Here is a 20,658-nt window from a genome sequence, read left to right on the forward strand (position 1 = left end):
CGAGCGCCATCTACGACAAAAAGTAACATTAGGTATTTTATTTTTTTTTTCATTTCTTTTCATTTTACTCGAGATATATTTGTATGATTATTTTTCAACTTGTTCTGAGAGCAACGAACACCCTGAGCAACAACCACCTGTAGCAACAACATACGACATACCATGAATACAGTATCTATCTGATACGGCGATCTATGTGTTCACTCACATATTACGATTACAGTTTTAAGTCAGTACGAATAACTTCTCTCGCCATTTAAAAAAAAAATTACTGCCCCCAAAAATAGGGTTGGTCGGGTTATCGGAAAAAACGCATTGTTTCTGTTTACTGGTAACTGGTATTAAACGAGTCGTTAGTATATAACCTTATAACTTTGCTGTAAGTACTTGCCTACGGCCATACTACGTAGAAAACACCGGTTCTCGTCCGATCACCGAAGTTAAGCTGCGTCGGGCGTGGTTAGTACTTGGATGGGAGACCGCCTGGGAATACCACGTGCCGTAGGCGTTTCTATTATATTTTTTTTTTCATTTCTTTTCATTTTACTCGAGATATGTTTGTATGATTATTTTTTTTATCATTACGAGTCTTACGACAATGACGTGAACTGCTCGGGGTTGCGCCTCTTGTGACGAGCGCCATCTACGACAAAAAGTAACATTAGGTATTTTATTTTTTTTTTCATTTCTTTTCATTTTACTCGAGATATGTTTGTATGATTATTTTTCAACTTGTTCTGAGAGCAACGAACACCCTGAGCAACAACCACCTGTAGCAACAACATACGACATACCGTGAATACAGTATCTATCTGATACGGCGATCTATGTGTTCACTCACATATTACGATTACAGTTTTAAGTCAGTACGAATAACTTCTCTCGCCATTTAAAAAAAAAATTACTGCCCCCAAAAATAGGGTTGGTCGGGTTATCGGAAAAAACGCATTGTTTCTGTTTACTGGTAACTGGTATTAAACGAGTCGTTAGTGTATAACCTTATAACTTTGCTGTAAGTACTTGCCTACGGCCATACTACGTAGAAAACACCGGTTCTCGTCCGATCACCGAAGTTAAGCTGCGTCGGGCGTGGTTAGTACTTGGATGGGAGACCGCCTGGGAATACCACGTGCCGTAGGCGTTTCTATTATATTTTTTTTTTCATTTCTTTTCATTTTACTCGAGATATGTTTGTATGATTATTTTTTTTATCGTTACGAGTCTTACGACAATGACGTGAACTGCTCGGGGTTGCGCCTCTTGTGACGAGCGCCATCTACGACAAAAAGTAACATTAGTTATTTTTTTTTTTTTTTCATTTCTTTTCATTTTACTCGAGATATGTTTGTATGATTATTTTTCAACTTGTTCTGAGAGCAACGAACACCCTGAGCAACAACCACCTGTAGCAACAACATACGACATACCGTGAATACAGTATCTATCTGATACGGCGATCTATGTGTTCACTCACATATTACGATTACAGTTTTAAGTCAGTACGAATAACTTCTCTCGCCATTTAAAAAAAAAATTACTGCCCCCAAAAATAGGGTTGGTCGGGTTATCGGAAAAAACGCATTGTTTCTGTTTACTGGTAACTGGTATTAAACGAGTCGTTAGTGTATATAACCTTATAACTTTGCTGTAAGTACTTGCCTACGGCCATACTACGTAGAAAACACCGGTTCTCGTCCGATCACCGAAGTTAAGCTGCGTCGGGCGTGGTTAGTACTTGGATGGGAGACCGCCTGGGAATACCACGTGCCGTAGGCGTTTCTATTATATTTTTTTTTTCATTTCTTTTCATTTTACTCGAGATATGTTTGTATGATCATTTTTTTTATCGTTACGAGTCTTACGACAATGACGTGAACTGCTCGGGGTTGCGCCTCTTGTGACGAGCGCCATCTACGACAAAAAGTAACATTAGGTATTTTATTTTATTTTTTCATTTCTTTTCATTTTACTCGAGATATGTTTGTATGATTATTTTTCAACTTGTTCTGAGAGCAACGAACACCCTGAGCAACAACCACCTGTAGCAACAACATACGACATACCGTGAATACAGTATCTATCTGATACGGCGATCTATGTGTTCACTCACATATTACGATTACAGTTTTAAGTCAGTACGAATAACTTCTCTCGCCATTTAAAAAAAAAATTACTGCCCCCAAAAATAGGGTTGGTCGGGTTATCGGAAAAAACGCATTGTTTCTGTTTACTGGTAACTGGTATTAAACGAGTCGTTAGTGTATATAACCTTATAACTTTGCTGTAAGTACTTGCCTACGGCCATACTACGTAGAAAACACCGGTTCTCGTCCGATCACCGAAGTTAAGCTGCGTCGGGCGTGGTTAGTACTTGGATGGGAGACCGCCTGGGAATACCACGTGCCGTAGGCGTTTCTATTATATTTTTTTTTCATTTCTTTTCATTTTACTCGAGATATGTTTGTATGATCATTTTTTTTATCGTTACGAGTCTTACGACAATGACGTGAACTGCTCGGGGTTGCGCCTCTTGTGACGACAAAAAGTAACATTAGGTATTTTATATTTTTTTTCATTTCTTTTCATTTTACTCGAGATATATTTGTATGATTATTTTTCAACTTGTTCTGAGAGCAACGAACACCCTGAGCAACAACCACCTGTAGCAACAACATACGACATACCATGAAAACAGTATCTATCTGATACGGCGATCTATGTGTTCACTCACATATTACGATTACAGTTTTAAGTCAGTACGAATAACTTCTCTCGCCATTTAAAAAAAAATTACTGCCCCCAAAAATGGGGTTGGTCGGGTTATCGGAAAAAACGCATTGTTTCTGTTTACTGGTAACTGGTATTAATCGAGTCGTTAGTATATAACCTTATAACTTTGCTGTAAGTACTTGCCTACGGCCATACTACGTAGAAAACACCGGTTCTCGTCCGATCACCGAAGTTAAGCTGCGTCGGGCGTGGTTAGTACTTGGATGGGAGACCGCCTGGGAATACCACGTGCCGTAGGCGTTTCTATTATATATTTTTTTTTCATTTCTTTTTTAATTTCATTTTACTCGAGATATGTTTGTATGATCATTTTTTTTATCGTTACGAGTCTTACGACAATGACGTGAACTGCTCGGGGTTGCGCATCTTGTGACGAGCGCCATCTACGACAAAAAGTAACATTAGGTATTTTATTTTTTTTTTCATTTCTTTTCATTTTACTCGAGATATATTTGTATGATTATTTTTCAACTTGTTCTGAGAGCAACGAACACCCTGAGCAACAACCACCTGTAGCAACAACATACGACATACCATGAATACAGTATCTATCTGATACGGCGATCTATGTGTTCACTCACATATTACGATTACAGTTTTAAGTCAGTACGAATAACTTCTCTCGCCATTTAAAAAAAAAATTACTGCCCCCAAAAATAGAGTTGGTCGGGTTATCGGAAAAAACGCATTGTTTCTGTTTACTGGTAACTGGTATTAAACGAGTCGTTAGTATATAACCTTATAACTTTGCTGTAAGTACTTGCCTACGGCCATACTACGTAGAAAACACCGGTTCTCGTCCGATCACCGAAGTTAAGCTGCGTCGGGCGTGGTTAGTACTTGGATGGGAGACCGCCTGGGAATACCACGTGCCGTAGGCGTTTCTATTATATATTTTTTTTCATTTCTTTTTTAATTTCATTTTACTCGAGATATGTTTGTATGATCATTTTTTTTATCGTTACGAGTCTTACGACAATGACGTGAACTGCTCGGGGTTGCGCATCTTGTGACGAGCGCCATCTACGACAAAAAGTAACATTAGGTATTTTATTTTTTTTTTCATTTCTTTTCATTTTACTCGAGATATATTTGTATGATTATTTTTCAACTTGTTCTGAGAGCAACGAACACCCTGAGCAACAACCACCTGTAGCAACAACATACGACATACCATGAATACAGTATCTATCTGATACGGCGATCTATGTGTTCACTCACATATTACGATTACAGTTTTAAGTCAGTACGAATAACTTCTCTCGCCATTTAAAAAAAAATTACTGCCCCCAAAAATAGGGTTGGTCGGGTTATCGGAAAAAACGCATTGTTTCTGTTTACTGGTAACTGGTATTAAACGAGTCGTTAGTATATAACCTTATAACTTTGCTGTAAGTACTTGCCTACGGCCATACTACGTAGAAAACACCGGTTCTCGTCCGATCACCGAAGTTAAGCTGCGTCGGGCGTGGTTAGTACTTGGATGGGAGACCGCCTGGGAATACCACGTGCCGTAGGCGTTTCTATTATATTTTTTTTTTCATTTCTTTTCATTTTACTCGAGATATGTTTGTATGATTATTTTTTTTATCGTTACGAGTCTTACGACAATGACGTGAACTGCTCGGGGTTGCGCCTCTTGTGACGAGCGCCATCTACGACAAAAAGTAACATTAGGTATTTTTTTTTTTTTTTCATTTCTTTTCATTTTACTCGAGATATGTTTGTATGATTATTTTTCAACTTGTTCTGAGAGCAACGAACACCCTGAGCAACAACCACCTGTAGCAACAACATACGACATACCGTGAATACAGTATCTATCTGATACGGCGATCTATGTGTTCACTCACATATTACGATTACAGTTTTAAGTCAGTACGAATAACTTCTCTCGCCATTTAAAAAAAAAATTACTGCCCCCAAAAATAGGGTTGGTCGGGTTATCGGAAAAAACGCATTGTTTCTGTTTACTGGTAACTGGTATTAAACGAGTCGTTAGTGTATAACCTTATAACTTTGCTGTAAGTACTTGCCTACGGCCATACTACGTAGAAAACACCGGTTCTCGTCCGATCACCGAAGTTAAGCTGCGTCGGGCGTGGTTAGTACTTGGATGGGAGACCGCCTGGGAATACCACGTGCCGTAGGCGTTTCTATTATATTTTTTTTTTCATTTCTTTTCATTTTACTCGAGATATGTTTGTATGATTATTTTTTTTATCGTTACGAGTCTTACGACAATGACGTGAACTGCTCGGGGTTGCGCCTCTTGTGACGAGCGCCATCTACGACAAAAAGTAACATTAGTTATTTTTTTTTTTTTTTCATTTCTTTTCATTTTACTCGAGATATGTTTGTATGATTATTTTTCAACTTGTTCTGAGAGCAACGAACACCCTGAGCAACAACCACCTGTAGCAACAACATACGACATACCGTGAATACAGTATCTATCTGATACGGCGATCTATGTGTTCACTCACATATTACGATTACAGTTTTAAGTCAGTACGAATAACTTCTCTCGCCATTTAAAAAAAAAATTACTGCCCCCAAAAATAGGGTTGGTCGGGTTATCGGAAAAAACGCATTGTTTCTGTTTACTGGTAACTGGTATTAAACGAGTCGTTAGTGTATATAACCTTATAACTTTGCTGTAAGTACTTGCCTACGGCCATACTACGTAGAAAACACCGGTTCTCGTCCGATCACCGAAGTTAAGCTGCGTCGGGCGTGGTTAGTACTTGGATGGGAGACCGCCTGGGAATACCACGTGCCGTAGGCGTTTCTATTATATTTTTTTTTTCATTTCTTTTCATTTTACTCGAGATATGTTTGTATGATCATTTTTTTTATCGTTACGAGTCTTACGACAATGACGTGAACTGCTCGGGGTTGCGCCTCTTGTGACGAGCGCCATCTACGACAAAAAGTAACATTAGGTATTTTATTTTATTTTTTCATTTCTTTTCATTTTACTCGAGATATGTTTGTATGATTATTTTTCAACTTGTTCTGAGAGCAACGAACACCCTGAGCAACAACCACCTGTAGCAACAACATACGACATACCGTGAATACAGTATCTATCTGATACGGCGATCTATGTGTTCACTCACATATTACGATTACAGTTTTAAGTCAGTACGAATAACTTCTCTCGCCATTTAAAAAAAAATTACTGCCCCCAAAAATAGGGTTGGTCGGGTTATCGGAAAAAACGCATTGTTTCTGTTTACTGGTAACTGGTATTAATCGAGTCGTTAGTATATAACCTTATAACTTTGCTGTAAGTACTTGCCTACGGCCATACTACGTAGAAAACACCGGTTCTCGTCCGATCACCGAAGTTAAGCTGCGTCGGGCGTGGTTAGTACTTGGATGGGAGACCGCCTGGGAATACCACGTGCCGTAGGCGTTTCTATTATATATTTTTTTTTCATTTCTTTTTTAATTTCATTTTACTCGAGATATGTTTGTATGATCATTTTTTTTATCGTTACGAGTCTTACGACAATGACGTGAACTGCTCGGGGTTGCGCATCTTGTGACGAGCGCCATCTACGACAAAAAGTAACATTAGGTATTTTATTTTTTTTTTCATTTCTTTTCATTTTACTCGAGATATATTTGTATGATTATTTTTCAACTTGTTCTGAGAGCAACGAACACCCTGAGCAACAACCACCTGTAGCAACAACATACGACATACCATGAATACAGTATCTATCTGATACGGCGATCTATGTGTTCACTCACATATTACGATTACAGTTTTAAGTCAGTACGAATAACTTCTCTCGCCATTTAAAAAAAAAATTACTGCCCCCAAAAATAGAGTTGGTCGGGTTATCGGAAAAAACGCATTGTTTCTGTTTACTGGTAACTGGTATTAAACGAGTCGTTAGTATATAACCTTATAACTTTGCTGTAAGTACTTGCCTACGGCCATACTACGTAGAAAACACCGGTTCTCGTCCGATCACCGAAGTTAAGCTGCGTCGGGCGTGGTTAGTACTTGGATGGGAGACCGCCTGGGAATACCACGTGCCGTAGGCGTTTCTATTATATTTTTTTTTTCATTTCTTTTCATTTTACTCGAGATATGTTTGTATGATTATTTTTTTTATCGTTACGAGTCTTACGACAATGACGTGAACTGCTCGGGGTTGCGCCTCTTGTGACGAGCGCCATCTACGACAAAAAGTAACATTAGGTATTTTATTTTATTTTTTCATTTCTTTTCATTTTACTCGAGATATGTTTGTATGATTATTTTTCAACTTGTTCTGAGAGCAACGAACACCCTGAGCAACAACCACCTGTAGCAACAACATACGACATACCGTGAATACAGTATCTATCTGATACGGCGATCTATGTGTTCACTCACATATTACGATTACAGTTTTAAGTCAGTACGAATAACTTCTCTCGCCATTTAAAAAAAAAATTACTGCCCCCAAAAATAGGGTTGGTCGGGTTATCGGAAAAAACGCATTGTTTCTGTTTACTGGTAACTGGTATTAATCGAGTCGTTAGTATATAACCTTATAACTTTGCTGTAAGTACTTGCCTACGGCCATACTACGTAGAAAACACCGGTTCTCGTCCGATCACCGAAGTTAAGCTGCGTCGGGCGTGGTTAGTACTTGGATGGGAGACCGCCTGGGAATACCACGTGCCGTAGGCGTTTCTATTATATATTTTTTTTCATTTCTTTTTTAATTTCATTTTACTCGAGATATGTTTGTATGATCATTTTTTTTATCGTTACGAGTCTTACGACAATGACGTGAACTGCTCGGGGTTGCGCATCTTGTGACGAGCGCCATCTACGACAAAAAGTAACATTAGGTATTTTATTTTATTTTTCATTTCTTTTCATTTTACTCGAGATATATTTGTATGATTATTTTTCAACTTGTTCTGAGAGCAACGAACACCCTGAGCAACAACCACCTGTAGCAACAACATACGACATACCATGAATACAGTATCTATCTGATACGGCGATCTATGTGTTCACTCACATATTACGATTACAGTTTTAAGTCAGTACGAATAACTTCTCTCGCCATTTAAAAAAAAAATTACTGCCCCCAAAAATAGGGTTGGTCGGGTTATCGGAAAAAACGCATTGTTTCTGTTTACTGGTAACTGGTATTAAACGAGTCGTTAGTATATAACCTTATAACTTTGCTGTAAGTACATGCCTACGTCCATACTACGTAGAAAACACCGGTTCTCGTCCGATCACCGAAGTTAAGCTGCGTCGGGCGTGGTTAGTACTTGGATGGGAGACCGCCTGGGAATACCACGTGCCGTAGGCGTTTCTATTATATTTTTTTTTTCATTTCTTTTCATTTTACTCGAGATATGTTTGTATGATTATTTTTTTTATCGTTACGAGTCTTACGACAATGTCGTGAACTGCTCGGGGTTGCGCCTCTTGTGACGAGCGCCATCTACGACAAAAAGTAACATTAGGTATTTTATTTTTTTTTTCATTTCTTTTCATTTTACTCGAGATATGTTTGTATGATTATTTTTCAACTTGTTCTGAGAGCAACGAACACCCTGAGCAACAACCACCTGTAGCAACAACATACGACATACCGTGAATACAGTATCTATCTGATACGGCGATCTATGTGTTCACTCACATATTACGATTACAGTTTTAAGTCAGTACGAATAACTTCTCTCGCCATTTAAAAAAAAAATTACTGCCCCCAAAAATAGGGTTGGTCGGGTTATCGGAAAAAACGCATTGTTTCTGTTTACTGGTAACTGGTATTAAACGAGTCGTTAGTGTATAACCTTATAACTTTGCTGTAAGTACTTGCCTACGGCCATACTACGTAGAAAACACCGGTTCTCGTCCGATCACCGAAGTTAAGCTGCGTCGGGCGTGGTTAGTACTTGGATGGGAGACCGCCTGGGAATACCACGTGCCGTAGGCGTTTCTATTATATTTTTTTTTTCATTTCTTTTCATTTTACTCGAGATATGTTTGTATGATTATTTTTTTTATCGTTACGAGTCTTACGACAATGACGTGAACTGCTCGGGGTTGCGCCTCTTGTGACGAGCGCCATCTACGACAAAAAGTAACATTAGGTATTTTATTTTTTTTTTCATTTCTTTTCATTTTACTCGAGATATGTTTGTATGATTATTTTTCAACTTGTTCTGAGAGCAACGAACACCCTGAGCAACAACCACCTGTAGCAACAACATACGACATACCGTGAATACAGTATCTATCTGATACGGCGATCTATGTGTTCACTCACATATTACGATTACAGTTTTAAGTCAGTACGAATAACTTCTCTCGCCATTTAAAAAAAAAATTACTGCCCCCAAAAATAGGGTTGGTCGGGTTATCGGAAAAAACGCATTGTTTCTGTTTACTGGTAACTGGTATTAAACGAGTCGTTAGTGTATAACCTTATAACTTTGCTGTAAGTACTTGCCTACGGCCATACTACGTAGAAAACACCGGTTCTCGTCCGATCACCGAAGTTAAGCTGCGTCGGGCGTGGTTAGTACTTGGATGGGAGACCGCCTGGGAATACCACGTGCCGTAGGCGTTTCTATTATATTTTTTTTTTCATTTCTTTTCATTTTACTCGAGATATGTTTGTATGATTATTTTTTTTATCGTTACGAGTCTTACGACAATGACGTGAACTGCTCGGGGTTGCGCCTCTTGTGACGAGCGCCATCTACGACAAAAAGTAACATTAGTTATTTTTTTTTTTTTTCATTTCTTTTCATTTTACTCGAGATATGTTTGTATGATTATTTTTCAACTTGTTCTGAGAGCAACGAACACCCTGAGCAACAACCACCTGTAGCAACAACATACGACATACCGTGAATACAGTATCTATCTGATACGGCGATCTATGTGTTCACTCACATATTACGATTACAGTTTTAAGTCAGTACGAATAACTTCTCTCGCCATTTAAAAAAAAAATTACTGCCCCCAAAAATAGGGTTGGTCGGGTTATCGGAAAAAACGCATTGTTTCTGTTTACTGGTAACTGGTATTAAACGAGTCGTTAGTGTATATAACCTTATAACTTTGCTGTAAGTACTTGCCTACGGCCATACTACGTAGAAAACACCGGTTCTCGTCCGATCACCGAAGTTAAGCTGCGTCGGGCGTGGTTAGTACTTGGATGGGAGACCGCCTGGGAATACCACGTGCCGTAGGCGTTTCTATTATATTTTTTTTTTCATTTCTTTTCATTTTACTCGAGATATGTTTGTATGATCATTTTTTTTATCGTTACGAGTCTTACGACAATGACGTGAACTGCTCGGGGTTGCGCCTCTTGTGACGAGCGCCATCTACGACAAAAAGTAACATTAGGTATTTTATTTTATTTTTTCATTTCTTTTCATTTTACTCGAGATATGTTTGTATGATTATTTTTCAACTTGTTCTGAGAGCAACGAACACCCTGAGCAACAACCACCTGTAGCAACAACATACGACATACCGTGAATACAGTATCTATCTGATACGGCGATCTATGTGTTCACTCACATATTACGATTACAGTTTTAAGTCAGTACGAATAACTTCTCTCGCCATTTAAAAAAAAAATTACTGCCCCCAAAAATAGGGTTGGTCGGGTTATCGGAAAAAACGCATTGTTTCTGTTTACTGGTAACTGGTATTAAACGAGTCGTTAGTATATAACCTTATAACTTTGCTGTAAGTACTTGCCTACGGCCATACTACGTAGAAAACACCGGTTCTCGTCCGATCACCGAAGTTAAGCTGCGTCGGGCGTGGTTAGTACTTGGATGGGAGACCGCCTGGGAATACCACGTGCCGTAGGCGTTTCTATTATATTTTTTTTTTCATTTCTTTTCATTTTACTCGAGATATGTTTGTATGATCATTTTTTTTATCGTTACGAGTCTTACGACAATGACGTGAACTGCTCGGGGTTGCGCCTCTTGTGACGAGCGCCATCTACGACAAAAAGTAACATTAGGTATTTTATTTTATTTTTTCATTTCTTTTCATTTTACTCGAGATATGTTTGTATGATTATTTTTCAACTTGTTCTGAGAGCAACGAACACCCTGAGCAACAACCACCTGTAGCAACAACATACGACATACCGTGAATACAGTATCTATCTGATACGGCGATCTATGTGTTCACTCACATATTACGATTACAGTTTTAAGTCAGTACGAATAACTTCTCTCGCCATTTAAAAAAAAAATTACTGCCCCCAAAAATAGGGTTGGTCGGGTTATCGGAAAAAACGCATTGTTTCTGTTTACTGGTAACTGGTATTAAACGAGTCGTTAGTGTATATAACCTTATAACTTTGCTGTAAGTACTTGCCTACGGCCATACTACGTAGAAAACACCGGTTCTCGTCCGATCACCGAAGTTAAGCTGCGTCGGGCGTGGTTAGTACTTGGATGGGAGACCGCCTGGGAATACCACGTGCCGTAGGCGTTTCTATTATATTTTTTTTTTCATTTCTTTTCATTTTACTCGAGATATGTTTGTATGATCATTTTTTTTATCGTTACGAGTCTTACGACAATGACGTGAACTGCTCGGGGTTGCGCATCTTGTGACGAGCGCCATCTACGACAAAAAGTAACATTAGGTATTTTATTTTTTTTTTCATTTCTTTTCATTTTACTCGAGATATATTTGTATGATTATTTTTCAACTTGTTCTGAGAGCAACGAACACCCTGAGCAACAACCACCTGTAGCAACAACATACGACATACCATGAATACAGTATCTATCTGATACGGCGATCTATGTGTTCACTCACATATTACGATTACAGTTTTATGTCAGTACGAATAACTTCTCTCGCCATTTAAAAAAAAAATTACTGCCCCCAAAAATAGAGTTGGTCGGGTTATCGGAAAAAACGCATTGTTTCTGTTTACTGGTAACTGGTATTAAACGAGTCGTTAGTATATAACCTTATAACTTTGCTGTAAGTACTTGCCTACGGCCATACTACGTAGAAAACACCGGTTCTCGTCCGATCACCGAAGTTAAGCTGCGTCGGGCGTGGTTAGTACTTGGATGGGAGACCGCCTGGGAATACCACGTGCCGTAGGCGTTTCTATTATATTTTTTTTTTCATTTCTTTTCATTTTACTCGAGATATGTTTGTATGATTATTTTTTTTATCGTTACGAGTCTTACGACAATGACGTGAACTGCTCGGGGTTGCGCCTCTTGTGACGAGCGCCATCTACGACAAAAAGTAACATTAGGTATTTTATTTTATTTTTTCATTTCTTTTCATTTTACTCGAGATATGTTTGTATGATTATTTTTCAACTTGTTCTGAGAGCAACGAACACCCTGAGCAACAACCACCTGTAGCAACAACATACGACATACCGTGAATACAGTATCTATCTGATACGGCGATCTATGTGTTCACTCACATATTACGATTACAGTTTTAAGTCAGTACGAATAACTTCTCTCGCCATTTAAAAAAAAAATTACTGCCCCCAAAAATAGGGTTGGTCGGGTTATCGGAAAAAACGCATTGTTTCTGTTTACTGGTAACTGGTATTAATCGAGTCGTTAGTATATAACCTTATAACTTTGCTGTAAGTACTTGCCTACGGCCATACTACGTAGAAAACACCGGTTCTCGTCCGATCACCGAAGTTAAGCTGCGTCGGGCGTGGTTAGTACTTGGATGGGAGACCGCCTGGGAATACCACGTGCCGTAGGCGTTTCTATTATATATTTTTTTTTCATTTCTTTTTTAATTTCATTTTACTCGAGATATGTTTGTATGATCATTTTTTTTATCGTTACGAGTCTTACGACAATGACGTGAACTGCTCGGGGTTGCGCATCTTGTGACGAGCGCCATCTACGACAAAAAGTAACATTAGGTATTTTATTTTTTTTTTCATTTCTTTTCATTTTACTCGAGATATATTTGTATGATTATTTTTCAACTTGTTCTGAGAGCAACGAACACCCTGAGCAACAACCACCTGTAGCAACAACATACGACATACCATGAATACAGTATCTATCTGATACGGCGATCTATGTGTTCACTCACATATTACGATTACAGTTTTAAGTCAGTACGAATAACTTCTCTCGCCATTTAAAAAAAAAATTACTGCCCCCAAAAATAGGGTTGGTCGGGTTATCGGAAAAAACGCATTGTTTCTGTTTACTGGTAACTGGTATTAAACGAGTCGTTAGTATATAACCTTATAACTTTGCTGTAAGTACTTGCCTACGGCCATACTACGTAGAAAACACCGGTTCTCGTCCGATCACCGAAGTTAAGCTGCGTCGGGCGTGGTTAGTACTTGGATGGGAGACCGCCTGGGAATACCACGTGCCGTAGGCGTTTCTATTATATATTTTTTTTCATTTCTTTTCATTTTACTCGAGATATGTTTGTATGATCATTTTTTTTATCGTTACGAGTCTTACGACAATGACGTGAACTGCTCGGGGTTGCGCCTCTTGTGACGAGCGCCATCTACGACAAAAAGTAACATTAGGTATTTTATATTTTTTTTCATTTCTTTTCATTTTACTCGAGATATATTTGTATGATTATTTTTCAACTTGTTCTGAGAGCAACGAACACCCTGAGCAACAACCACCTGTAGCAACAACATACGACATACCATGAAAACAGTATCTATCTGATACGGCGATCTATGTGTTCACTCACATATTACGATTACAGTTTTAAGTCAGTACGAATAACTTCTCTCGCCATTTAAAAAAAAAATTACTGCCCCCAAAAATAGGGTTGGTCGGGTTATCGGAAAAAACGCATTGTTTCTGTTTACTGGTAACTGGTATTAATCGAGTCGTTAGTATATAACCTTATAACTTTGCTGTAAGTACTTGCCTACGGCCATACTACGTAGAAAACACCGGTTCTCGTCCGATCACCGAAGTTAAGCTGCGTCGGGCGTGGTTAGTACTTGGATGGGAGACCGCCTGGGAATACCACGTGCCGTAGGCGTTTCTATTATATATTTTTTTTTCATTTCTTTTTTAATTTCATTTTACTCGAGATATGTTTGTATGATCATTTTTTTTATCGTTACGAGTCTTACGACAATGACGTGAACTGCTCGGGGTTGCGCATCTTGTGACGAGCGCCATCTACGACAAAAAGTAACATTAGGTATTTTATTTTTTTTTTCATTTCTTTTCATTTTACTCGAGATATATTTGTATGATTATTTTTCAACTTGTTCTGAGAGCAACGAACACCCTGAGCAACAACCACCTGTAGCAACAACATACGACATACCATGAATACAGTATCTATCTGATACGGCGATCTATGTGTTCACTCACATATTACGATTACAGTTTTAAGTCAGTACGAATAACTTCTCTCGCCATTTAAAAAAAAAATTACTGCCCCCAAAAATAGGGTTGGTCGGGTTATCGGAAAAAACGCATTGTTTCTGTTTACTGGTAACTGGTATTAAACGAGTCGTTAGTATATAACCTTATAACTTTGCTGTAAGTACTTGCCTATGTCATACTACGTAGAAAACACCGGTTCTCGTCCGATCACCGAAGTTAAGCTGCGTCGGGCGTGGTTAGTACTTGGATGGGAGACCGCCTGGGAATACCACGTGCCGTAGGCGTTTCTATTATATATTTTTTTTTCATTTCTTTTTTAATTTCATTTTACTCGAGATATGTTTGTATGATCATTTTTTTTATCGTTACGAGTCTTACGACAATGACGTGAACTGCTCGGGGTTGCGCATCTTGTGACGAGCGCCATCTACGACAAAAAGTAACATTAGGTATTTTATTTTATTTTTTCATTTCTTTTCATTTTACTCGAGATATGTTTGTATGATTATTTTTCAACTTGTTCTGAGAGCAACGAACACCCTGAGCAACAACCACCTGTAGCAACAACATACGACATACCGTGAATACAGTATCTATCTGATACGGCGATCTATGTGTTCACTCACATATTACGATTACAGTTTTAAGTCAGTACGAATAACTTCTCTCGCCATTTAAAAAAAAAATTACTGCCCCCAAAAATAGGGTTGGTCGGGTTATCGGAAAAAACGCATTGTTTCTGTTTACTGGTAACTGGTATTAATCGAGTCGTTAGTATATAACCTTATAACTTTGCTGTAAGTACTTGCCTACGGCCATACTACGTAGAAAACACCGGTTCTCGTCCGATCACCGAAGTTAAGCTGCGTCGGGCGTGGTTAGTACTTGGATGGGAGACCGCCTGGGAATACCACGTGCCGTAGGCGTTTCTATTATATATATTTTTTTCATTTCTTTTTTAATTTCATTTTACTCGAGATATGTTTGTATGATCATTTTTTTTATCGTTACGAGTCTTACGACAATGACGTGAACTGCTCGGGGTTGCGCATCTTGTGACGAGCGCCATCTACGACAAAAAGTAACATTAGGTATTTTATTTTTTTTTTCATTTCTTTTCATTTTACTCGAGATATATTTGTATGATTATTTTTCAACTTGTTCTGAGAGCAACGAACACCCTGAGCAACAACCACCTGTAGCAACAACATACGACATACCGTGAATACAGTATCTATCTGATACGGCGATCTATGTGTTCACTCACATATTACGATTACAGTTTTAAGTCAGTACGAATAACTTCTCTCGCCATTTAAAAAAAAAAATTACTGCCCCCAAAAATAGGGTTGGTCGGGTTATCGGAAAAAACGCATTGTTTCTGTTTACTGGTAACTGGTATTAAACGAGTCGTTAGTGTATAACCTTATAACTTTGCTGTAAGTACTTGCCTACGGCCATACTACGTAGAAAACACCGGTTCTCGTCCGATCACCGAAGTTAAGCTGCGTCGGGCGTGGTTAGTACTTGGATGGGAGACCGCCTGGGAATACCACGTGCCGTAGGCGTTTCTATTATATTTTTTTTTTCATTTCTTTTCATTTTACTCGAGATATGTTTGTATGATTATTTTTTTTATCGTTACGAGTCTTACGACAATGACGTGAACTGCTCGGGGTTGCGCCTCTTGTGACGAGCGCCATCTACGACAAAAAGTAACATTAGTTATTTTATTTTTTTTTTCATTTCTTTTCATTTTACTCGAGATATGTTTGTATGATTATTTTTCAACTTGTTCTGAGAGCAACGAACACCCTGAGCAACAACCACCTGTAGCAACAACATACGACATACCGTGAATACAGTATCTATCTGATACGGCGATCTATGTGTTCACTCACATATTACGATTACAGTTTTAAGTCAGTACGAATAACTTCTCTCGCCATTTAAAAAAAAAATTACTGCCCCCAAAAATAGGGTTGGTCGGGTTATCGGAAAAAACGCATTGTTTCTGTTTACTGGTAACTGGTATTAAACGAGTCGTTAGTGTATATAACCTTATAACTTTGCTGTAAGTACTTGCCTACGGCCATACTACGTAGAAAACACCGGTTCTCGTCCGATCACCGAAGTTAAGCTGCGTCGGGCGTGGTTAGTACTTGGATGGGAGACCGCCTGGGAATACCACGTGCCGTAGGCGTTTCTATTATATTTTTTTTTCATTTCTTTTCATTTTACTCGAGATATGTTTGTATGATCATTTTTTTTATCGTTACGAGTCTTACGACAATGACGTGAACTGCTCGGGGTTGCGCCTCTTGTGACGAGCGCCATCTACGACAAAAAGTAACATTAGGTATTTTATTTTATTTTTTCATTTCTTTTCATTTTACTCGAGATATGTTTGTATGATTATTTTTCAACTTGTTCTGAGAGCAACGAACACCCTGAGCAACAACCACCTGTAGCAACAACATACGACATACCGTGAATACAGTATCTATCTGATACGGCGATCTATGTGTTCACTCACATATTACGATTACAGTTTTAAGTCAGTACGAATAACTTCTCTCGCCATTTAAAAAAAAAATTACTGCCCCCAAAAATAGGGTTGGTCGGGTTATCGGAAAAAACGCATTGTTTCTGTTTACTGGTAACTGGTATTAAACGAGTCGTTAGTGTATATAACCTTATAACTTTGCTGTAAGTACTTGCCTACGGCCATACTACGTAGAAAACACCGGTTCTCGTCCGATCACCGAAGTTAAGCTGCGTCGGGCGTGGTTAGTACTTGGATGGGAGACCGCCTGGGAATACCACGTGCCGTAGGCGTTTCTATTATATTTTTTTTTTCATTTCTTTTCATTTTACTCGAGATATGTTTGTATGATCATTTTTTTTATCGTTACGAGTCTTACGACAATGACGTGAACTGCTCGGGGTTGCGCCTCTTGTGACGAGCGCCATCTACGACAAAAAGTAACATTAGGTATTTTATATTTTTTTTCATTTCTTTTCATTTTACTCGAGATATATTTGTATGATTATTTTTCAACTTGTTCTGAGAGCAACGAACACCCTGAGCAACAACCACCTGTAGCAACAACATACGACATACCATGAAAACAGTATCTATCTGATACGGCGATCTATGTGTTCACTCACATATTACGATTACAGTTTTAAGTCAGTACGAATAACTTCTCTCGCCATTTAAAAAAAAAATTACTGCCCCCAAAAATAGGGTTGGTCGGGTTATCGGAAAAAACGCATTGTTTCTGTTTACTGGTAACTGGTATTAATCGAGTCGTTAGTATATAACCTTATAACTTTGCTGTAAGTACTTGCCTACGGCCATACTACGTAGAAAACACCGGTTCTCGTCCGATCACCGAAGTTAAGCTGCGTCGGGCGTGGTTAGTACTTGGATGGGAGACCGCCTGGGAATACCACGTGCCGTAGGCGTTTCTATTATATATTTTTTTTTCATTTCTTTTTTAATTTCATTTTACTCGAGATATGTTTGTATGATCATTTTTTTTATCGTTACGAGTCTTACGACAATGACGTGAACTGCTCGGGGTTGCGCATCTTGTGACGAGCGCCATCTACGACAAAAAGTAACATTAGGTATTTTTTTTTTTTTTCATTTCTTTTCATTTTACTCGAGATATATTTGTATGATTATTTTTCAACTTGTTCTGAGAGCAACGAACACCCTGAGCAACAACCACCTGTAGCAACAACATACGACATACCATGAATACAGTATCTATCTGATACGGCGATCTATGTGTTCACTCACATATTACGATTACAGTTTTAAGTCAGTACGAATAACTTCTCTCGCCATTTAAAAAAAAAATTACTGCCCCCAAAAATAGAGTTGGTCGGGTTATCGGAAAAAACGCATTGTTTCTGTTTACTGGTAACTGGTATTAAACGAGTCGTTAGTATATAACCTTATAACTTTGCTGTAAGTACTTGCCTACGGCCATACTACGTAGAAAACACCGGTTCTCGTCCGATCACCGAAGTTAAGCTGCGTCGGGCGTGGTTAGTACTTGGATGGGAGACCGCCTGGGAATACCACGTGCCGTAGGCGTTTCTATTATATTTTTTTTTTCATTTCTTTTCATTTTACTCGAGATATGTTTGTATGATTATTTTTTTTATCGTTACGAGTCTTACGACAATGACGTGAACTGCTCGGGGTTGCGCCTCTTGTGACGAGCGCCATCTACGACAAAAAGTAACATTAGGTATTTTATTTTATTTTTTCATTTCTTTTCATTTTACTCGAGATATGTTTGTATGATTATTTTTCAACTTGTTCTGAGAGCAACGAACACCCTGAGCAACAACCACCTGTAGCAACAACATACGACATACCGTGAATACAGTATCTATCTGATACGGCGATCTATGTGTTCACTCACATATTACGATTACAGTTTTAAGTCAGTACGAATAACTTCTCTCGCCATTTAAAAAAAAAATTACTGCCCCCAAAAATAGGGTTGGTCGGGTTATCGGAAAAAACGCATTGTTTCTGTTTACTGGTAACTGGTATTAATCGAGTCGTTAGTATATAACCTTATAACTTTGCTGTAAGTACTTGCCTACGGCCATACTACGTAGAAAACACCGGTTCTCGTCCGATCACCGAAGTTAAGCTGCGTCGGGCGTGGTTAGTACTTGGATGGGAGACCGCCTGGGAATACCACGTGCCGTAGGCGTTTCTATTATATATTTTTTTTTCATTTCTTTTTTAATTTCATTTTACTCGAGATATGTTTGTATGATCATTTTTTTTATCGTTACGAGTCTTACGACAATGACGTGAACTGCTCGGGGTTGCGCATCTTGTGACGAGCGCCATCTACGACAAAAAGTAACATTAGGTATTTTATTTTTTTTTTCATTTCTTTTCATTTTACTCGAGATATATTTGTATGATTATTTTTCAACTTGTTCTGAGAGCAACGAACACCCTGAGCAACAACCACCTGTAGCAACAACATACGACATACCATGAATACAGTATCTATCTGATACGGCGATCTATGTGTTCACTCACATATTACGATTACAGTTTTAAGTCAGTACGAATAACTTCTCTCGCCATTTAAAAAAAAAATTACTGCCCCCAAAAATAGGGTTGGTCGGGTTATCGGAAAAAACGCATTGTTTCTGTTTACTGGTAACTGGTATTAAACGAGTCGTTAGTATATAACCTTATAACTTTGCTGTAAGTACTTGCCTACGGCCATACTACGTAGAAAACACCGGTTCTCGTCCGATCACCGAAGTTAAGCTGCGTCGGGCGTGGTTAGTACTTGGATGGGAGACCGCCTGGGAATACCACGTGCCGTAGGCGTTTCTATTATATTTTTTTTTTCATTTCTTTTCATTTTACTCGAGATATGTTTGTATGATTATTTTTTTTATCGTTACGAGTCTTACGACAATGACGTGAACTGCTCGGGGTTGCGCCTCTTGTGACGAGCGCCATCTACGACAAAAAGTAACATTAGGTATTTTATTTTTTTTTTCATTTCTTTTCATTTTACTCGAGATATGTTTGTATGATTATTTTTCAACTTGTTCTGAGAGCAACGAACACCCTGAGCAACAACCACCTGTAGCAACAACATACGACATACCGTGAATACAGTATCTATCTGATACGGCGATCTATGTGTTCACTCACATATTACGATTACAGTTTTAAGTCAGTACGAATAACTTCTCTCGCCATTTAAAAAAAAAATTACTGCCCCCAAAAATAGGGTTGGTCGGGTTATCGGAAAAAACGCATTGTTTCTGTTTACTGGTAACTGGTATTAAACGAGTCGTTAGTGTATAACCTTATAACTTTGCTGTAAGTACTTGCCTACGGCCATACTACGTAGAAAACACCGGTTCTCGTCCGATCACCGAAGTTAAGCTGCGTCGGGCGTGGTTAGTACTTGGATGGGAGACCGCCTGGGAATACCACGTGCCGTAGGCGTTTCTATTATATTTTTTTTTTCATTTCTTTTCATTTTACTCGAGATATGTTTGTATGATTATTTTTTTTATCGTTACGAGTCTTACGACAATGACGTGAACTGCTCGGGGTTGCGCCTCTTGTGACGAGCGCCATCTACGACAAAAAGTAACATTAGTTATTTTTTTTTTTTTTTCATTTCTTTTCATTTTACTCGAGATATGTTTGTATGATTATTTTTCAACTTGTTCTGAGAGCAACGAACACCCTGAGCAACAACCACCTGTAGCAACAACATACGACATACCGTGAATACAGTATCTATCTGATACGGCGATCTATGTGTTCACTCACATATTACGATTACAGTTTTAAGTCAGTACGAATAACTTCTCTCGCCATTTAAAAAAAAAATTACTGCCCCCAAAAATAGGGTTGGTCGGGTTATCGGAAAAAACGCATTGTTT

The 20,658-nt window shown here is 38.5% G+C and overlaps 32 non-coding genes across 32 annotated transcripts; all 32 read left to right on the top strand.

The window, feature by feature from the left end:
- Window positions 1–389: 389 nt before the first annotated feature.
- Window positions 390–508, top strand: LOC144441642 (5S ribosomal RNA). Its single transcript, XR_013481364.1, has one exon. It is a non-coding gene; the product is annotated as a 5S ribosomal RNA (ribosomal RNA).
- A 514-nt stretch (window positions 509–1,022) lies between these two features.
- LOC144441643 (5S ribosomal RNA) lies at window positions 1,023–1,141 on the top strand. The gene has a single exon (XR_013481365.1). It is a non-coding gene; the product is annotated as a 5S ribosomal RNA (ribosomal RNA).
- Window positions 1,142–1,657: 516 nt separating this feature from the next.
- Window positions 1,658–1,776, top strand: LOC144441645 (5S ribosomal RNA). Its single transcript, XR_013481367.1, has one exon. It is a non-coding gene; the product is annotated as a 5S ribosomal RNA (ribosomal RNA).
- A 517-nt stretch (window positions 1,777–2,293) lies between these two features.
- On the top strand, window positions 2,294–2,412 carry LOC144441647 (5S ribosomal RNA). The gene has a single exon (XR_013481368.1). It is a non-coding gene; the product is annotated as a 5S ribosomal RNA (ribosomal RNA).
- Window positions 2,413–2,911: 499 nt separating this feature from the next.
- Window positions 2,912–3,030, top strand: LOC144441648 (5S ribosomal RNA). Its single transcript, XR_013481369.1, has one exon. It is a non-coding gene; the product is annotated as a 5S ribosomal RNA (ribosomal RNA).
- Window positions 3,031–3,552: 522 nt separating this feature from the next.
- Window positions 3,553–3,671, top strand: LOC144441649 (5S ribosomal RNA). Its single transcript, XR_013481370.1, has one exon. It is a non-coding gene; the product is annotated as a 5S ribosomal RNA (ribosomal RNA).
- Window positions 3,672–4,191: 520 nt separating this feature from the next.
- Window positions 4,192–4,310, top strand: LOC144441650 (5S ribosomal RNA). The gene has a single exon (XR_013481371.1). It is a non-coding gene; the product is annotated as a 5S ribosomal RNA (ribosomal RNA).
- A 514-nt stretch (window positions 4,311–4,824) lies between these two features.
- Window positions 4,825–4,943, top strand: LOC144441651 (5S ribosomal RNA). Its single transcript, XR_013481372.1, has one exon. It is a non-coding gene; the product is annotated as a 5S ribosomal RNA (ribosomal RNA).
- A 516-nt stretch (window positions 4,944–5,459) lies between these two features.
- Window positions 5,460–5,578, top strand: LOC144441652 (5S ribosomal RNA). The gene has a single exon (XR_013481373.1). It is a non-coding gene; the product is annotated as a 5S ribosomal RNA (ribosomal RNA).
- A 514-nt stretch (window positions 5,579–6,092) lies between these two features.
- Window positions 6,093–6,211, top strand: LOC144441653 (5S ribosomal RNA). The gene has a single exon (XR_013481374.1). It is a non-coding gene; the product is annotated as a 5S ribosomal RNA (ribosomal RNA).
- Window positions 6,212–6,733: 522 nt separating this feature from the next.
- LOC144441654 (5S ribosomal RNA) lies at window positions 6,734–6,852 on the top strand. Its single transcript, XR_013481375.1, has one exon. It is a non-coding gene; the product is annotated as a 5S ribosomal RNA (ribosomal RNA).
- A 515-nt stretch (window positions 6,853–7,367) lies between these two features.
- On the top strand, window positions 7,368–7,486 carry LOC144441655 (5S ribosomal RNA). The gene has a single exon (XR_013481376.1). It is a non-coding gene; the product is annotated as a 5S ribosomal RNA (ribosomal RNA).
- A 521-nt stretch (window positions 7,487–8,007) lies between these two features.
- Window positions 8,008–8,126, top strand: LOC144441828 (5S ribosomal RNA). Its single transcript, XR_013481540.1, has one exon. It is a non-coding gene; the product is annotated as a 5S ribosomal RNA (ribosomal RNA).
- Window positions 8,127–8,640: 514 nt separating this feature from the next.
- LOC144441657 (5S ribosomal RNA) lies at window positions 8,641–8,759 on the top strand. The gene has a single exon (XR_013481378.1). It is a non-coding gene; the product is annotated as a 5S ribosomal RNA (ribosomal RNA).
- A 514-nt stretch (window positions 8,760–9,273) lies between these two features.
- LOC144441658 (5S ribosomal RNA) lies at window positions 9,274–9,392 on the top strand. Its single transcript, XR_013481379.1, has one exon. It is a non-coding gene; the product is annotated as a 5S ribosomal RNA (ribosomal RNA).
- A 515-nt stretch (window positions 9,393–9,907) lies between these two features.
- On the top strand, window positions 9,908–10,026 carry LOC144441659 (5S ribosomal RNA). Its single transcript, XR_013481380.1, has one exon. It is a non-coding gene; the product is annotated as a 5S ribosomal RNA (ribosomal RNA).
- Window positions 10,027–10,541: 515 nt separating this feature from the next.
- On the top strand, window positions 10,542–10,660 carry LOC144441660 (5S ribosomal RNA). The gene has a single exon (XR_013481381.1). It is a non-coding gene; the product is annotated as a 5S ribosomal RNA (ribosomal RNA).
- Window positions 10,661–11,177: 517 nt separating this feature from the next.
- LOC144441661 (5S ribosomal RNA) lies at window positions 11,178–11,296 on the top strand. The gene has a single exon (XR_013481382.1). It is a non-coding gene; the product is annotated as a 5S ribosomal RNA (ribosomal RNA).
- A 514-nt stretch (window positions 11,297–11,810) lies between these two features.
- LOC144441663 (5S ribosomal RNA) lies at window positions 11,811–11,929 on the top strand. Its single transcript, XR_013481383.1, has one exon. It is a non-coding gene; the product is annotated as a 5S ribosomal RNA (ribosomal RNA).
- A 515-nt stretch (window positions 11,930–12,444) lies between these two features.
- On the top strand, window positions 12,445–12,563 carry LOC144441664 (5S ribosomal RNA). The gene has a single exon (XR_013481384.1). It is a non-coding gene; the product is annotated as a 5S ribosomal RNA (ribosomal RNA).
- A 522-nt stretch (window positions 12,564–13,085) lies between these two features.
- Window positions 13,086–13,204, top strand: LOC144441665 (5S ribosomal RNA). The gene has a single exon (XR_013481385.1). It is a non-coding gene; the product is annotated as a 5S ribosomal RNA (ribosomal RNA).
- A 514-nt stretch (window positions 13,205–13,718) lies between these two features.
- On the top strand, window positions 13,719–13,837 carry LOC144441666 (5S ribosomal RNA). Its single transcript, XR_013481386.1, has one exon. It is a non-coding gene; the product is annotated as a 5S ribosomal RNA (ribosomal RNA).
- A 522-nt stretch (window positions 13,838–14,359) lies between these two features.
- Window positions 14,360–14,477, top strand: LOC144441841 (5S ribosomal RNA). The gene has a single exon (XR_013481552.1). It is a non-coding gene; the product is annotated as a 5S ribosomal RNA (ribosomal RNA).
- Window positions 14,478–15,000: 523 nt separating this feature from the next.
- LOC144441667 (5S ribosomal RNA) lies at window positions 15,001–15,119 on the top strand. The gene has a single exon (XR_013481387.1). It is a non-coding gene; the product is annotated as a 5S ribosomal RNA (ribosomal RNA).
- A 523-nt stretch (window positions 15,120–15,642) lies between these two features.
- LOC144441669 (5S ribosomal RNA) lies at window positions 15,643–15,761 on the top strand. The gene has a single exon (XR_013481390.1). It is a non-coding gene; the product is annotated as a 5S ribosomal RNA (ribosomal RNA).
- Window positions 15,762–16,277: 516 nt separating this feature from the next.
- On the top strand, window positions 16,278–16,396 carry LOC144441670 (5S ribosomal RNA). Its single transcript, XR_013481391.1, has one exon. It is a non-coding gene; the product is annotated as a 5S ribosomal RNA (ribosomal RNA).
- A 516-nt stretch (window positions 16,397–16,912) lies between these two features.
- Window positions 16,913–17,031, top strand: LOC144441671 (5S ribosomal RNA). Its single transcript, XR_013481392.1, has one exon. It is a non-coding gene; the product is annotated as a 5S ribosomal RNA (ribosomal RNA).
- A 514-nt stretch (window positions 17,032–17,545) lies between these two features.
- Window positions 17,546–17,664, top strand: LOC144441672 (5S ribosomal RNA). The gene has a single exon (XR_013481393.1). It is a non-coding gene; the product is annotated as a 5S ribosomal RNA (ribosomal RNA).
- A 521-nt stretch (window positions 17,665–18,185) lies between these two features.
- On the top strand, window positions 18,186–18,304 carry LOC144441674 (5S ribosomal RNA). The gene has a single exon (XR_013481394.1). It is a non-coding gene; the product is annotated as a 5S ribosomal RNA (ribosomal RNA).
- Window positions 18,305–18,819: 515 nt separating this feature from the next.
- On the top strand, window positions 18,820–18,938 carry LOC144441675 (5S ribosomal RNA). The gene has a single exon (XR_013481395.1). It is a non-coding gene; the product is annotated as a 5S ribosomal RNA (ribosomal RNA).
- Window positions 18,939–19,460: 522 nt separating this feature from the next.
- Window positions 19,461–19,579, top strand: LOC144441676 (5S ribosomal RNA). Its single transcript, XR_013481396.1, has one exon. It is a non-coding gene; the product is annotated as a 5S ribosomal RNA (ribosomal RNA).
- A 514-nt stretch (window positions 19,580–20,093) lies between these two features.
- On the top strand, window positions 20,094–20,212 carry LOC144441677 (5S ribosomal RNA). Its single transcript, XR_013481397.1, has one exon. It is a non-coding gene; the product is annotated as a 5S ribosomal RNA (ribosomal RNA).
- Window positions 20,213–20,658: the final 446 nt, after the last annotated feature.

This window comes from Glandiceps talaboti, chromosome 10 (assembly GCF_964340395.1).
Source record: "Glandiceps talaboti chromosome 10, keGlaTala1.1, whole genome shotgun sequence".
Lineage (NCBI taxonomy): Eukaryota > Metazoa > Hemichordata > Enteropneusta > Spengelidae > Glandiceps > Glandiceps talaboti.